The sequence below is a fragment of the Rhopalosiphum padi genome, chromosome 4 (genome assembly GCF_020882245.1).
Source record: "Rhopalosiphum padi isolate XX-2018 chromosome 4, ASM2088224v1, whole genome shotgun sequence".
Taxonomy (NCBI): domain Eukaryota; kingdom Metazoa; phylum Arthropoda; class Insecta; order Hemiptera; family Aphididae; genus Rhopalosiphum; species Rhopalosiphum padi.
The window spans coordinates 29,164,260-29,181,505 of NC_083600.1; the positions used below are offsets into that span (position 1 = coordinate 29,164,260).

At 27.2% G+C, this 17,246-nt stretch overlaps 2 long non-coding RNA genes across 2 annotated transcripts; one reads left to right on the forward strand and one right to left on the reverse strand.

Moving 5' to 3' along the window:
- Positions 1-7,167: 7,167 nt before the first annotated feature.
- LOC132930739 (uncharacterized) lies at positions 7,168-8,758 on the reverse strand. The gene is made up of 2 exons (XR_009662270.1): positions 8,623-8,758; positions 7,168-8,499 (listed from the first exon to the last, which is right to left on the reverse strand). It is a non-coding gene; the product is annotated as an uncharacterized LOC132930739 (long non-coding RNA).
- Positions 8,074-8,666, forward strand: LOC132930740 (uncharacterized). Its single transcript, XR_009662271.1, has 3 exons — positions 8,074-8,178; positions 8,283-8,514; positions 8,580-8,666. It is a non-coding gene; the product is annotated as an uncharacterized LOC132930740 (long non-coding RNA).
- Positions 8,759-17,246: the final 8,488 nt, after the last annotated feature.

The following is a 17,246-nucleotide window of genomic DNA, read 5'->3' on the forward strand; positions in this document are numbered from 1 at the left end:
ATAAATACTTTAACTAGATAAAGTAAAGACATATAGAACAATGAATTGTCTATAGTTATCTACATACCAACTATATATCAGTTTTTTACACTGTATCAATACTATATATATCCAATGACTAACTATGTACTATTACAGCTTACAGCTATATATATTTTATTTTGTTTAGTGACAAAATAAAAATATTGGTTGGTACGTAGTCAGACTTAAATATTTATTGAAAACAGCATATTATACAGATGTATTATATAATTTTTTGTTATATAATTTATCTGCCAGGATAAATTTATTAGTTATTTCTAATTCACAATAACAAAAATTATTGTTTACAATTTTTAATAATTTTAATTTTTAAAAAAAATGTATAATAAACTCTTTACTTTTATTTGGCAGAAATGTAGGCAGCGCTCTCTTTTTGGTAGTCTGGGTGACTAAACACTGCACAGCCACGAATCATGCGACCGGCTAACTTGAGTCATCGTCTTTCTTCTCCAAATTTTGCTATATTGATCGGAATATTAAAGTGAATATATACTGTTTGCCCCGGGCCAACACAGCAAAACCAACATCGATTTATTTACCACATCCCTTATATCTGTACCTACCTACTTTAATAATATACAATTTAAATATATATTTTTAAAATCATATTATATAGGTTCCTATATACATAATAATAGTATAATATAATTATATACATAAACATAACACAATAGGTATAATATTCTCTTTGTATTACTGAGTAAGTACTCGATTTACATGAGGTTGCTCGTACATTGTTAAAAAAATTTAAAGACGTACATACATAGGAATACAGTGAGTTCACTTTAATATAATGTAATAATAATAATATTTGATATGTATGTATATAATATAATTTATAAGACAATCTATTGTAATTTGTAATGCTATAGTAATGTACTATTGTATATTATATATAAAAGAAAATGTTGTCTAGCTGTTGCTCTACCAGCTGATGTTTTGACAACGATTTTTTTATAATTCGAGTAATTCGACACAAACCAGACTACCAGAGGGTATAATTTTCAATACTGCGCGGTTCCATTATTATATAATTTATATCTATACCCTATACGTACTATAATTCTTGTGTCTAGTGTTTCTATACGGTATTTATAATACTCTAGTATCTTATAAAACGCTGATTATTACAATATATTTATAATTGTGAATTTAGTTGAATGGCACCATTGTCAGTATTTGCCATACCTAACCATTTGCAACCCGTAGATTTTTCAGCATAGCAGACAATTTCCACCCGTAAAACATCTCATGAAATATTACGATGAACATATGGCTTTTCCTTGACTTTTTTAAATTCTAGTAAGGTCATTATAATATGTTGTTGCGTATATTCATCTTTGAGCCTTCGAGGGTGGTTTCTGTTATAAAATTGGATCTAGTTTATTAGTTTATACTTTTATATAAGAGGTTAAAATTAAATATTCCTAATATTTTAAAAAATAATCGAAAAAAACGAATACAAGAAATCTAACAGTTCTATATTACTATATGGATTTTTAATTGTTTTAAATATAATGAATTATGAATAGCTAGGAACTCTTCGAAAATATCTACAACGACGGGAAAGTAGAAAAAAAGATATTATCATCAATAATATAAAAGGTTCAGAAAAATGAAAATTATTAATCCTTCAAAAAACTAACGAAATCTATATAAACTTAACATTAACAATCAAAATACACGTAGGATTAATAACATACGATTAGTAGCATGCTAGGTTATGGTGCACCAATGTCAGTTTCAAATAGTACCTATTACCTATATAAAAATAAAATCTGAGATAGAAGATACTATTGGTACTTAGTAACTATAACTTGTGTACCTATATTATACGGATTACAATCATCTACTAGTTGACTACCACGGTAATACCCACTTAAATTAGGTATTGCATCCCTCTACAATAAAATATATTAATATAATTGTAAAATATATTTAATATTTATACAAAAAATATTATATTATATTAAGTAGGTATATTATCGTATTAATAAATTTATATGTATATAGGTATATAATTTTAATTATTTTAAATATATTATATCAATTATAAAATTATGTAGTAAGTATTGGTAATAGATATAATTATATAAGTAACTAGTAAAATGTAAGGGTTGTGGTAAATAAATCGATGTTGCTGTTTCTGTGTTGGCCCGGGACAAACAGTATATTCACTATAATATTCCGATCAATAACCAAAATTTAGAGAAGAAAGACGATGACTCAAGTTGGCCGATCGTATGATTCGTGGCTGTACTGTGTATACTGAGTGGTGGGTGAAAAGGGAGCACTGCCTGCATTTCTACCAGATGAGATTAGAGAATTTATTATTATTATTTTTTTTTATTACATTTTAAGAATTGTAAACACTAAACAATGAGTTTGTTTTTAATACTAATACATGACGTATATTTTATTATTATGTGTAGTAATAATATGTAAGTTACATATAATAGGTAGATATCGGTATACAGTTTGTTTATATTTTACTTGGTTTTAAAACAGTTAAAAGTAAAAATATTTAAAATATACGAATAGTATATGAGTCTATACACACACACACACACACGACACATCTTCAAAGATCGAAGCATTTTTTTAATAACTCATCTTATATAAAAACATAAAAATAAATAACAAAACATCGTTATAAAATTGCTCCGCTTAGAATCTATAAAGAAGCTGAAATCATCACAAGACACCACTCCTTTAATGATTAAAAAACGAAGCATTTAACTAGTATTTTTAAATGTACTAAACATGACCCTTGAATTTATTTAAAAAATCTAAAATATCAGAATTTTAATAAATTCATTAATTTAATAGAAAAATATAGGAAAATTCGCTCTGTTATAAATAGTAGATATCAAGTGGATCTCGTCATTGTGTAGGTTACCACTCACCACTCGCCGAATAACCGAAAACGATTCTGAGCGATATACGGTCCGAAAGGCCTATATTTATTAGGATATTTTATATTTTTATATTACTGTTATAGTAGTTTATTTTACTAAAGCAATCAGTTAATCGACAATACCAATAATACCATTGATTATAAATTTATAATCAATGATAATACGCATCAGATTGAATTACATTTTTCTTTTTATTAAATATTAATATTTAATTATTAAATAATTATTTTTAATAGTATAAATATGTTTATCATACATTATTGTTATACGATTTTTAGCAACTTGCCGACGCTGTGTAGACCGGGTTGAATATAATGTAATCATACAGCCTACAGCCACGGAGGGCATATTTTAAAGTGAACTATGGGATCCTCTTCTTGGATATATTATAGGTATTTAGCGTATCGATTTGTGAACATAATAAAAATAAAATACTTAAAATTGTATCTTTATGTTTTTCTGTAATAAAACAAACATACATTTGTGTTTACAATTTTTAAATATTTCTTTACTAGTTATTACGTTTTATAAAATAAGAAGATTGGAATAAATCAATAGACAATTCTCTAGATAACGTGTTAAACTGTTATGAATGTTATGATCAATACAATTATTACATTTTATTATAACCACGTGGAGTAAATAAGGTGATAACGATAACACTATGTGAAAAAATGGCGGATTTTTGACGACACACATTTAGTAAACATGTATACCACCAGGAAGCACTTGATGTCATTTGGTAGTATTATGCTATGGCGTAGCGTTCGTAACATCATGCTTTACCATTAAGCTTACAACCACGATTAAAGATATATCTTTAATCGTGCTTACAACATCATTCTTGTCGCCCGAAATGAAGAAAATAAAAGTGGAGGGGTGAGTGTCGCTTCTACTGGGTATATGGAGTGTATAATGGACTATGGTGTAGTCCATGATATAATTATATCATGGTGTAGTAGTGTAGTCTATGTATATTAATAAGTGTAATAAATGTAACGAGAAATTAATAATTATACTTAAATTATTCAAATGTGACTTCTTCAAATTGCATAATAATTGATTTTTGCAATATGCTTATTGCTTATATCTCACTAGTACGTTGATAAAAATGTTATATTATAAAGGCACGAATTTCATAAAATAACCAGGTACCTTGCTTACATTACATAGAGAAATACTTACAATCATTACATTCGTATTTAAAATAAAAATCACTATGGTCTATGACTGTCCATTTAAATGTATTAGTATTTTATTAACTGTTCAGTTACTGAATTTATAACTTATATATTAAATACTGGATATACTATTTTTTAAAGTTAATCAAAATAAATTAAATTAAAATACCAAATAAATTACATTCCACAAACTTTGTATTGAACCAATATGATTGGGAATTCAGTGGCGTAACTGGGAAAAAATCTAGGGGGGGGGCAATGTATAATGAATGTAATATATTTATTATTATCAAAACCCTGACACCCCCCCCCCCCGGTTAAAATATATACCTTTAGCTTTCAAAAAATTGTCAGGGGGGCAAGTGCCCCCTCTTGCCCCCCCATAATTACGCCACTGATTGGGATGATATTTAAATATTAATTAAACAACAGTTAGTAATAAATCGAATCAGTACACTATTTATAATTGCATAATTTGTAAAAAGATACTACCCAAATTTGGATATAATTTATAAGTCATAAACTCATAACATTAATAACTATACAACTAATATACATAGGTACACTTGATAATTTTTTATGCATATGAACGTAGTAGACCAGTGGTCTACAACCTTTTTGGACTCTCGGGTCAAATTTACGAATTACAAAGAATTCGCAGGCCGGATAAAAATAAAAATTTTACATTGTTAAATTATTTACTATAAAAAAAAAATGCCATCTGAAACTGAAATTATGAAAAAAAATGTTTTAAAATTTAAAGCAGTCCGTATACAATAACGGCGTGGGCCGTCAGTTGCCGATCACTGTTGTAGATATTAGAGATTTGAGACAAACGGAACACTTAAAATTTAAATTTAAAAAAAATAATAATAAAAACCAAAAAAAGTTATCAAAATTCAAAATATCCAAAATTATAACTTCTTGTTTAATATTATATAATAACAATAACCATCTACTATTATGTATACTATTATTTTATATATTAACCTAGGCAGGAACATTATTTGAGTATTTTATTTATATTAAAATATTTATAAGAGTAGCCAGAACAAATACCAATAGGCTATAGTAGGCAAATGTTGAATAAAAAGTAATTAATAAAAGTGGTTTTGAATTTTTTACATTATACAGACATTTTTACTTTAATATACAGATGTGTATTTAGTTATCTGTGGACTGTAATATTGTAATAATTTCAACTGTCGACTTCTAGACAATTGAATAAAATACTTCATAAACCATTAAATCGATCCAATATATTGGATGTATCATGTATGAATAATAAACATTAAAACTACTTTCCGTTGAAATGTTGAATTTTATATGAATATATGAATATTATATGGTCCAAGGGTGAGTCTAATTGACGATTGGAAAATATTATTATTCCTAACGTTACGGTTACACTCACAGATGTATATAGGTTAGGTTGTTTTATATATCTGAGGTTCTATCGGTTCCATCCGTCCTTATCACGCGTGCGCCAGGCAACATGGTTTCTAGATTTAAGACAGTTGGTCCCCTCGAAAAAACACCGTATGCGGACAATTGGCCCCCATCAATCTTATATACGGACAATTAGTCCCCAGCACAAAAGTTAAATACAAAATATTTTTTTAGAATAAAACGTATTTTCAATAATACAATACTTCTAAAATAAAAGATATCGTTACATAAAAATTATCTATGTGTAAGTGTTTTCACGACTCGTGAGAATCATTACAATTTATGAAAGTCGAGAAAGTATTTATCTTAAACTTTACAAATAATTCAAAAGTTAATATCAAAACAATAAAAATAGATGAAAATGTTTTTTTCTCATCACTTGAAGATTAAAAAAAAAAATCTCAATTGTTCTTTGTCAAAGATATCATCATTGCAGAATTAATTATTTGTATTGATTCAATAAAAATATAAATATTTGGGTGTTTAATCCTGACAATATTTTGATATTTATTGTTAAATCTTTTAGATATGTTATTACTTTATTAGAGCGGGTATAACTTTGTTTTGATGCTATACACTCCATAAATGTGGTGGAAATGTTTGAAATTTGTGGTTGGCGTTTTAAATACGTGGTTCCAAATGTCGGTGTTGCTTTATAAATTCCATTGACGTACGTTACATAAAATAAATCTACGTCATTATAATTTATTGTAATTAAATGTATCATACAATACGTCATATTTTCCTAAAATAGTAATAATACAAATAATTAAATAATAATTCATATTTTATTACATTTTTTAATCATATTCAAATTCAGGGGTAAGAATACTAGGCGTTTATTAATTTGTAGACCTTGTTTAAATCGTTTATTTTCATTGTATTTATTATTTTTATGGCTAGTCCTAATTCTTGAACTTTTTTCCAAATAGATTGATTAAATGAAAATATCAAAATTGGATTTTTACTTCATTTTCAATTGCTTTTATCACAGCTTGTTGGAAATCAATCGAAATGACATTAACAATAGAGGAACAATAGTTTTTTAACACCAATAGCAGTTCATCTATTTGTGGACGAATAATATAAACTCAATAGAAATATTGGTATCTCAATTTAATTTTCCCATGGCTGGTTTTAAAACATTTTATTAAACACTCCGTTAATATTACCATCAAGAGGTATGCACCAGACGCAGGGGTGAATTTAGGCTACCTAGGCACGTGCCTAAAAATGATGTTACGCATCTTTCGGGGGCGCCGAATTTTTTCAGTATATTTCTAATTTTATTTATATAATATTATAGTGTTGTAATGCCTTGGGGCGGAATAATGGTAAGTCCGTCCCTGACTAGACGGATACACAGCGATAACTATTCGGCATCTCAGTAAACAGTGAAAATTGAAGTCGGTCAACAATAAAACATTATTATTAAATCTTATTATTTATCAAGGGAAATATTTAAAATTAAATAATTTAATATTAAAGGTTTCTAAAAATAGTTAGTATTGTAGTGCTATACAGAATACTTTATAACCCATCAAAATTCGCATATCTGATATTATTCAAACATATGATTAAACTAATGGTTGAAATATATTTCAATCCTGATTAAATTATGTCTGGTACATTGTTTGTTAATAATATTTAGTGAAATGTAATTAAAAATATTCATTATCTCAAGAAAAAATGGACGGGAATCATTGTACGTGTATATAATTATGATGGGGGCGGACATAAAAATGTCATAAAAATACAAAATAATAATGTGTACAATATACATAAATCCGTAATATGGTAATTCTAATAAGTAATAGTCGTCGGTCAATATTACAATAAAGGATTATTAAATACATTTGTTTTTCATAAATCATAATATAATATATCCCCCATGAGCTACTATGCACAAATCAGTTTAATTGATCAATTATATTTGTAACAAAATTATAATATATGTTAGAAATTTTTAAGTTATATAACATGTATGTAATGGTAAAATGTATGCAATTAGTCATATATTACATTAAAAAAACTGCACTAAAATATTTAATTAGAGCTACTGCATTTTAATTAGTTAACATACTGTACAATAAAGTGTATACACATGACACAATATTTTATATTTCAAATATTGCGCGGAAAATATAGACCAATCAGAATAGTTGTTTTCGTGACTCTGATGGTATAGTCACCAAAACTGGCGCATGCTTGATAAGGATTCGGAATGTTAGGTACTCTCCCGGCGGCCGGCGTAGATACTACATCCAATCGTCACAGTACTAACTACTAATTTACCATGACAAAATATATATTTATATATACTACATATTTTGTCATGTAACTTACTACTAATAGTACTATATAAGATAGAACATTTATATGTTTTGTGGTGCCTCTGGTTAATCACTGCGTTTTCGCCGCACATTTGCATTTGATATTTTGATTGAAAAAACTAGTTGAGATTTTTACAAGAATATTATCCACTTATTAATTATACGTAATACATATAATTATTTCAAATGTTGTGCTCCAACAGCCTTAACATAAATAATTTTTATACAATAAAAATATAGCATTACTTTACTGTAGTAAGTTGTTAAAATAAATATTTTTCTAATTTTACGTGAAAAAATGATTACATAAGTAGTATTGAAATTTTATTTCTAATTAAAATATTTATTTAAAATTATAGGTTTATTATTTGGAGACTTGCATGGTTTAAATGATACATCTAGATTTTCTCAAACCAGAATCTGTTCTGACCATTTTGATTCTACTTGTTATTTATGTAATACAAACCGATAAAAATTAAATGCGGCTCCAAAAATTCCCACTTCTGTTGAAATCAACAAATGAGACAATTATTGAGGTACCAAAATGTGCTACTCCTCAACCTTTTGAACATATATCTGATATTACAAACAGTAAGAGTAAATGTTAAAACATTACAATTTTCAAGACATGTGATTAATTAAGTTTTTGATTTTAGATTCTTTTTTAAGTCCAGTTGAATTATTTCCAAGAATACTTACTTAGGTGTTCAAAAAACTGTTCAATATGACATCAGATATTTCTTCAGCATCTTGTTTAGGTAGTTTATATTACTTATATAAATCGCTTAAACTCAAAAACTATAAACTATAAACTTAAATTCAAAAATTTCAATTGAAATCAGCTTTAATACAAATTTACAAGACTGATTAGATGGACCAGTGAGTAGTGAACATTATCTGAATTCTACAATATGTGTGACATATTATTTGCTGGTAAGTCAAAAATGTGTTATTTAATTATTTTATTACAAACCAAGCTTGATTGTGTATTATGGAAGCAAGATAGACCGTAGCCTGGGGGAGGGTTTAGGGTTCAGACCCTTACCCCCCTCCAAAATGTTTTCTTGAAATAAGATTTTATAATAATTTTATATTTTATTACATAATATAATATATTTATACTTTAACCCTCTCCCAAAATATTTTGCTGACTATAGCCTTGGGTAGAAGTTATACACAGGAAGAAAAACGGTTTGTTATAATGGTTCATTTTTATAGTGCAAAGGCTTATTGATTTCTTAAAAAATCATGGTTTTTACTAAGTTTGAGAACCTTGCAGAGGACTACAGAACGTTGGGAAATAAGTGTTGAACTCAATGATTTTGTTTTTAAAGTACTTTCCTTAAAAGCACAACCAACGAACAAAAAAAGAAAGAGATTGCGTATCATGTTGCTGATAAAATGTCATTAAAAACTTGTCTCTACTATAATTATGCTAAAGATGAAATTAATGGATTTTATGATGTAGAGACACATGAAACCATTGATGACGCTAAATATGTAATAGTTTTAATGATGAAAAGTATACATGATTCGTAGAAACAACCAAATGGGTATTATTTTTTTGATTCAACTTCTGCTGGGGTTTTTTTTATTAAAAAACATAATTTATAAGTGTATTTTTAAGTTTATGAGTATTTCATTTAATGTTAAAATCATAATATCTAATATGGATTCTTATTGTAAATAATTCACTAATAATGTGAGTGTAATACCAGAAAACCCTTATTTTAAAGTGGGAATACAAGAAATTATATACATGTTTGACCCTCCTAATTTACTAAAATCAACCATAAATAACTTTGTTAACTATAGATTAATTTCTAGAAACAAAATTATCTAAAGTAAACATTAAAACAATTTTATAATTCTGATGTCCAACAAACTCATTGCCTAGCGCCTAAATTGAGAGTAAAACATTAAAGTAAAATTTACGTCTCATTTTCACTAAAACTGTTGTCTAGTTAATTATAACATGCATGGCAGATGGATCATATCAAAATTCAGCTGAGAATACAATAGAATTCATAAATGCAATTGATAACTTACTTGATATATTTAATTTTCAAATAAAGCCATAAGAATCAGACATTAAATCTGACGATGAATCAAAACATTTTAGCATTTTAAAATGCTGAATATCAAAACAATTTCTTGTTAACAATGTTCAATTTTTTTTTAAATGTCGATGTACAAAAATTTATTATATCAACAAGATAATGGCACAACATTAAGAAAAGTTATAATATCAAATTACTAACAGATTGGATAATTTCAATAGCAAGTTTAATACAATTATATGATATATCAACAAAAAAATTGTGATGAAGAGATTGTTCAGAAAATTTATTTGGAGCTATGTGTATTTAGTATGATCACTGGATAATCTCCACAACTATTCAGCAACAGCATACCTTTATAAAGTTATTTATTTTAAACTATTTTGAATATAATGAAGGTACAAATTATTTGGAAGATTTAGACCAAGTACTCAATACTTTAAACAAAAAACTAATTGAAGATTTGAAAACAATATTCCCTGAAAACCATAAGGTAATTCAAGTTAATCTGTTATCTATTGATGCAACCAATTACAGGTTATTAGAATTGCCAGAGAAATGTTTATGCATATGTTTATGGTTATTTAATCATGAAGTGTTTTAACATGCATTCTTGTAAGATGTGCATAGGATGACAGATCTTCCATAAAGTTATCTGATGAACTTTTTTTTAGACTCCATATCACACCAATACAGTTCTATACCTATGTTTTCATCATTAATGACTCCAGATTGTAATTTTTAACAGTATATTTTTAAATTAGACACTATACATACTTTAGCTCCATCATCAAAAGTAGGGTAAAATCTTATAACTTTAATGTTAAATGTGTACTTTGAACATTCCTGTGAATAATTTTCCCATGAATATTTGTTTAAGTTATTTATATAAAATTTAGAATTTATACTACTTTAACCATAACCAACCAAAATTTGTAAGTTTTTCTTACAAAAAATAGAAAATTCAAAATTCAATATAATTTATAAATACTGTTATGTATATATTTTATTATAAATTTGTTATTAAATTATCTCATTATCTAGCTTGTATATTTTGTAAATTGCAACTCTATACCTTAAACACAAGCTTGGTTTATAGAAGATAGATAATTCATTGTACTTATATATTAAATAAGTATGCATAAATAAATTTATATCGGAAAAAAAACTACTTACAATATTATTGAATAAATATCCTAAAAAATATATAAAATCCGTGATCCGTCTGTCCAATATAATATATTCAATAATTCAATATGAATTTTCAATTTTGTCATGGAATATCGTATCATCCCTCATCACTCATCAGTCTATTTACTATTATGTAGATACTATAGTATCTTAGTTCGTGGTAAAACGTAAATAGTAAATACTTTTGACATCCACCGGAGGCGCTTCGAATCGTGGTTCAGTATCTGACATTGAGAATTGTGCTGCGTGCGACCAATCGAAAACCGCCGTCACGGCGCCGCCTGTCCGACGTTTCGCGCGTTTCGACTGAAGACGTAAATCGGCGTTTTTCAAAATCTTCGTCCCTGAGCCCCGCCAATTTTGTCTTTACCAGCGTTTTTCGGTTTTCCGTTGTCGTGTTGGCTTCGCGGGTACACACAGCGCGACGTTTGCGATCTACGGTCGATACGTGTATAAAACCGATATTCATAGTCAAGAATTGAAATGGAACACCAACAACAAGGAACATAGTTGAAGGCGAAAATGTTTTAAATTATGGGCATTTAATTCACTGTGGGTATACTTACACAATATGATGCTAATATTAATTTATTTGCTATGTGTCTTCAAATATCTGCATTACAAGAAAAACCCCATTAAGTTCATGGAACTTTGAGCTTTCAAAATAATATTACATGGATTGTATCCCAATATGGTTTGTTCTTGTAAAGTAGGTGCTAGTTAGACTTGTAAACATGTTGTTGCTACATTACTTCATATTAACAAATAACAGGTTATTTAATCATTTTTTAAGCAGGTAGTCAAGAATAATAGCAGATATTTTGTCTGCTACTATTCTAATTTTAGATCTGGCATAAATTATAAATATATTGGAAGAAGTTTCAGACTGATTTTAAATGCACATGGAATCAAAAAAAATCAGGTTTACAGTTATATGCACCTAAACCATTAAAGGACCATTCTTATTTTAATAAAAGTAAAATATCTAATACAATAGCTTTGTCTGGTGAAATACTCCCGACAATTCAGCATGTACTATTAAATAAAAATAAAGAATTAGCAATATCAATAAATAGGTAAAAATAAATTACAAATACAATTGAATATAGTTACTCAGTATTTATTTCACATTTTATAAACTATAAATTAATCAATATTTCAAAATTCTCTTTTTTAGTTACTATCTACATTTTACAATTTAATACATTATTCCAATTTTATTTACGTTTCTTCTAGGTTTGTATATAAATGAAACAACATTTAAACACGTTTGAATTTAACAGAAGTTACCAATAATTATTATTTATTAATGTAAATAGTATTATTGATGTTAATTTATTTAATCTGTATATTTTTAGTAGTGGAAAATATGGCACTTGCAATTATAATAAACAACCACAATTAAGTAACGTTAATGTAGATTTAAAAAAAATATTTAATATGTATTATTGGACACAAAAATAATTTAAATGTTAATAATGTATTTGGTCCTATTAGAGAGTGTTGTACTAAAGAGTTAGATTGAAATCGAGAATAAAATATCACACTCTATATTATTATAAAATGATGTAATATAGACAATATAGTTTATAAATCATATTATTATATGTAGTCTAATTAGTCTATGATAGTATATTACTATAATATACCTATACAATCTGAAATCAAGATAAAATAAGATAGTGCACCATAATAATTAAGTATTACTATAATTGCTGTCGATGGTTACCTAGTTTAAGTAAAAAACCATCAAAGAGCGTTCCAAGGCTGAGCAGATGCTAATATGAATTTATTAAAATTGAAAAAGCAACACTATTATGAAAAATATTGTGTAGTATGTTATGGCTACACTATTGAATCGTTCTACATTATTTGATACCATGAAAGTATAATAATTAAATTGATTATCATATCTAAGCGATTAAAATAAATCTAACATTTTTTGAACCATGTAAATTTGGATTTGCAATCAAACATTAGGGATGATGGTTTTATATACAAACAATTTAAAGAACTTAATTATAATTGACCCTATGGAAATAAGTAGTATGAATATGACATGTAAAGATTATTCATCTTATTATGAAGGTTTATTATCTAATACTATAATGAAAAAAACATCAATTAATTTATCTTTACCCTTGTCCAACTGTTAACGTTAAAACAACTGTATATAAATCTAGTGCAATCAATAGTGTCCTATGGTATAGCTTTTTGGGGTAACACTTTTGATACTCATATTAAAAAATTACATACAACATTAAATTGTCTTGTAAAATATATATTCAATAAGCCAAGACTCTATCCAACAACTGTTTTATACAATGAATGTAAAATCTTAAATATTAAGTCTTCATATAGTACATGTCTTCGCAGTTGTTTTTAAATATATTAACACAATTAGTACTCCTACTCATAATCATAATACACGATTTGTTAAAGATATTAATATAACTATACCTAAATTAAGAACTACTTTTTGTCAATCTGGACCATACTTTGTATTTACTAATTTTTGTTTAAAATATAAAATTTGTATTCACGACTTTGCTAATTTTAAACAACTAAAGAGAAAACTTCTGTCTTTAGATATTAATACCTAATATTTATAAATTATCTTACTGATGTTATTTCACTAATTATTGATTCTGTTGTTTAATGTTTATACTTTTATTTTTATTTTATTGAATAATTGTAAAATAACTATAATATTTCCTTCTTTTATGATATATTCTTGATATTTATATTTAATATTGTAATAATATGAACTCTCAGCTCCAGCACAGCCTATGGCTTTCGAGGTGATCCAACAAAATTTGTTATTTATGTCTTGTTTTTGTATATATGTGTTGTTGGAGAATTAAAAATATTATTATTATTATTATTATTTCTTTTAATTTAAATATTCCCCAAAAAAAATTCAATAATTATTATTTTTGGGACCCAAATAAAATGTAACAGCTCCTCTAGAATTATGAATAAATACTCCCTTGGATTTTTGTCTATGATATAAATATTAATCTAAATAATATTATATTAACAATAACTGGTGAAAAGTATTTCAAGTTGCTGCAAATATTTTTGGAATAATAACAATAAGAAATAAGTCACAATAAAATTAAGCAATTTGACGCACAGATATATCGTAGTGGTTAAAGGGAAATAATCATAGGTGGAAATCCATTGAAAAAGTTGGGGTGGGGCCTACGATTTTCTCATAAACCAAAGCCGTTAGAAATTTATAAATTGTATGAAATATGTATATATAATTTATTTTATTTTAATTTTCATTTAGTGAGATAGATCTCTAAAACCGGAGAGCGGATTTTGTTGTTTGGAGTCTTGTTAGATTCACATTGGCTAGGAGAAGTGCAGTGAAGATTTTCAGAATTTTATATTTTATAATTAATTCACTACAGAGCTTAAAAAAAAAAAATAAAGCACATTTTATTGGTAGTTTTTTATGTTTTTCAACTTTATAGTTTTGTAGTGAGTTAGCGATTGAAGATAAAGTTCTGAAAATCTTCACAGCACTTCTCCTAGACTATGTGAATCTAACAAGACCCAAAATAACAAAACCCGTTCTCCAGCTCTACCACTCTAAATGAAAATTTAGCAAAAAATAACTATTTTTTTTAACTGTGAAAAATTATTATATATTCTATTTCCAAATTAATATAATTGTATATATTTTGTTTCATTCGACAGACGATAAAATAAATCACTATAGGACAGTGTTCCAACTTATAATTTTAATTTTCGTATAAAATATTATGTAAAATATTATACAAACAAATTTATAACATAAAAATTATTATATGTGTTATATTTCTTGTTTTTTAAGAATATAAATATATAATACATGCAAATGAAACTACAGAATTTTTATGTTTGCAAGAATGTTTGAGGGGGCTTTGTGGGCTTTTTTTTTTTTTGGGGGGGGGGGGCTAGGCCCCCTCGATTTCCGTCAATGGAAATAATAAAAACGAGTTGTTCATTATAGGACATAAAATAATTAGGAAAAATATCGAAACAATTTTTGGTATTGCGACTATTGCGATAATGCGATGTTTTCAATATAATTTAATTTGTGATTATAAGTATGGATATTATTCTAAAGACTAAAATCAATAACATACAGTTATAAATACGGTGCTCGTCTTTTTCAATACTCGCATGTTGTCTCAGTCTTACAAGTACTGAAGTATGTAAAATAATAAATTTGCACTCAACAGATCACGTTTAGTTCCGTTAGTTTAAAAATTAGTGATCGACCTATGATAAGAACATTTTTGTATTCGTATATTGGTCTATTTCAATTTTTTAACAAGTTATGCGTATTGCGTATATTGTATAAAATATATCCTAAATTAAAAATGCTCATAACTCGTTACGTAATACGTACTTGTAAGGCGGAGACCACACATGCGGGTATGGTATATTATATTAATTTGTAAAAAAAAAAAACCCCAATATGCAGACAATTGGTCCCCGTCATAATTTTATACTATTAGTCCCCGAATTCAAAAATCAAAGTTAAATACAAAATTTTTTTTTAGGTTAAGACATTATTTAAAATATATTTTCAATAACATAATATTTTTAAAATTAAAGATATCGTATATCGTCGAATAAAAAAATAAAAATGAATATTTCTATGTATGAATGTTTTCACGACTCATGAAAATAATAAATAATTATAATTTACGAGCTCGAAAGTGTTGATCTTATGCTATATAATTAATTCAAAAGTTCATCTTTTCAGAAAAGTTAATATCAAAACTATTGCAAATAGATACGATATTATTATTTATAATTTATCAAGGGAAATATTTCTTTAAAGTTTGCTAAAAGTAGTTAGATTGTAGTGCTAGACGCTAGTAGTGTTTTACTTTATAACCCGTTTTAGGTACCGTTTTCCTATTTTAGGTAACGTCCACACAATAAAAATGCACGCATTTCAAATATATATGATTCAATAAAATATAATCGATAATGAACAGAATTGAATAATCTATAGGTTTGTGCTAAAAAAAAAAATAGGTGGTTAATAAAGATTTGTTTTCAAATTTCCAGTCAACAGCTGTTTATGTTTGAATACCATCTTGTGTAACATCGCCTCGTGGTAGGCGGAGTCGCCAATCATATATTTATTTGGCCCTCTACATTAAAATATACTAAATAGAAGGTATGATCATAGAGTCTATATTATGTACAATGTGCAGTATACCGTTCTAGATACTCTGATACTATATTATCTCACCATAGCTTCTTCAGCTACTGAGCGTTCCAAATCATTTCGACTCAAAATGCTTACAATCATTTTAAGTTTGAGGTTGGTACGTTGCATAATTAATACCGGGGTTCCTCTCTCATAATTATAAGTACCTCGGCTTCAGTGTCTTCGGAACTGTTTATTAGAACTCTACTAAGTTCATTTATATGTCTCATCTTACTTCTTGGATGATGCTTAATGTTGAAATAAAACTCACTGAACATAGCAGCTCACTTGGCTACTTGAGGTTGTACAGTTTTCTATGTATTTAAATACACTATTTATTGACTATCTGTGACTATCAGAAATTATATACTAATCAAATATGGACGAAGTCTGCTTGTGCTCCATACCATAGCGATAGACCTATTAACTCCTGATTAATGGGATGATAGTTTCTCTCTGCACTGGTTATCTTCTTTGACACTGCATGTACCACATGCATCTGCCACACAAACCCACACTGCTCGAATCATAATGTAACTTTGTATAAGGCTTTGTGTCGGATAATTGTAGAACTGGCCTATTGACAAGATGATCCTTTAACATTTTGAATGACTGATAATAGGTAAAAATCCACTTAAATGGTACACCATCCTTTAACATTTCACTAATTGATAAAGCTTTCTTTACAGTTTGCATAATGTGGGATGAAAATTCTGAATAATTTTATGTTTGTTGTCCGGCTTTAGGAATGCTTTAACCGTAATAACTTTTTAGTCACCTGGTTGCAAGCCTTCCGCTGGTAACATAAAACCTAGAACCTAGTTACCTCTAAAATAATATTTACTTAATTT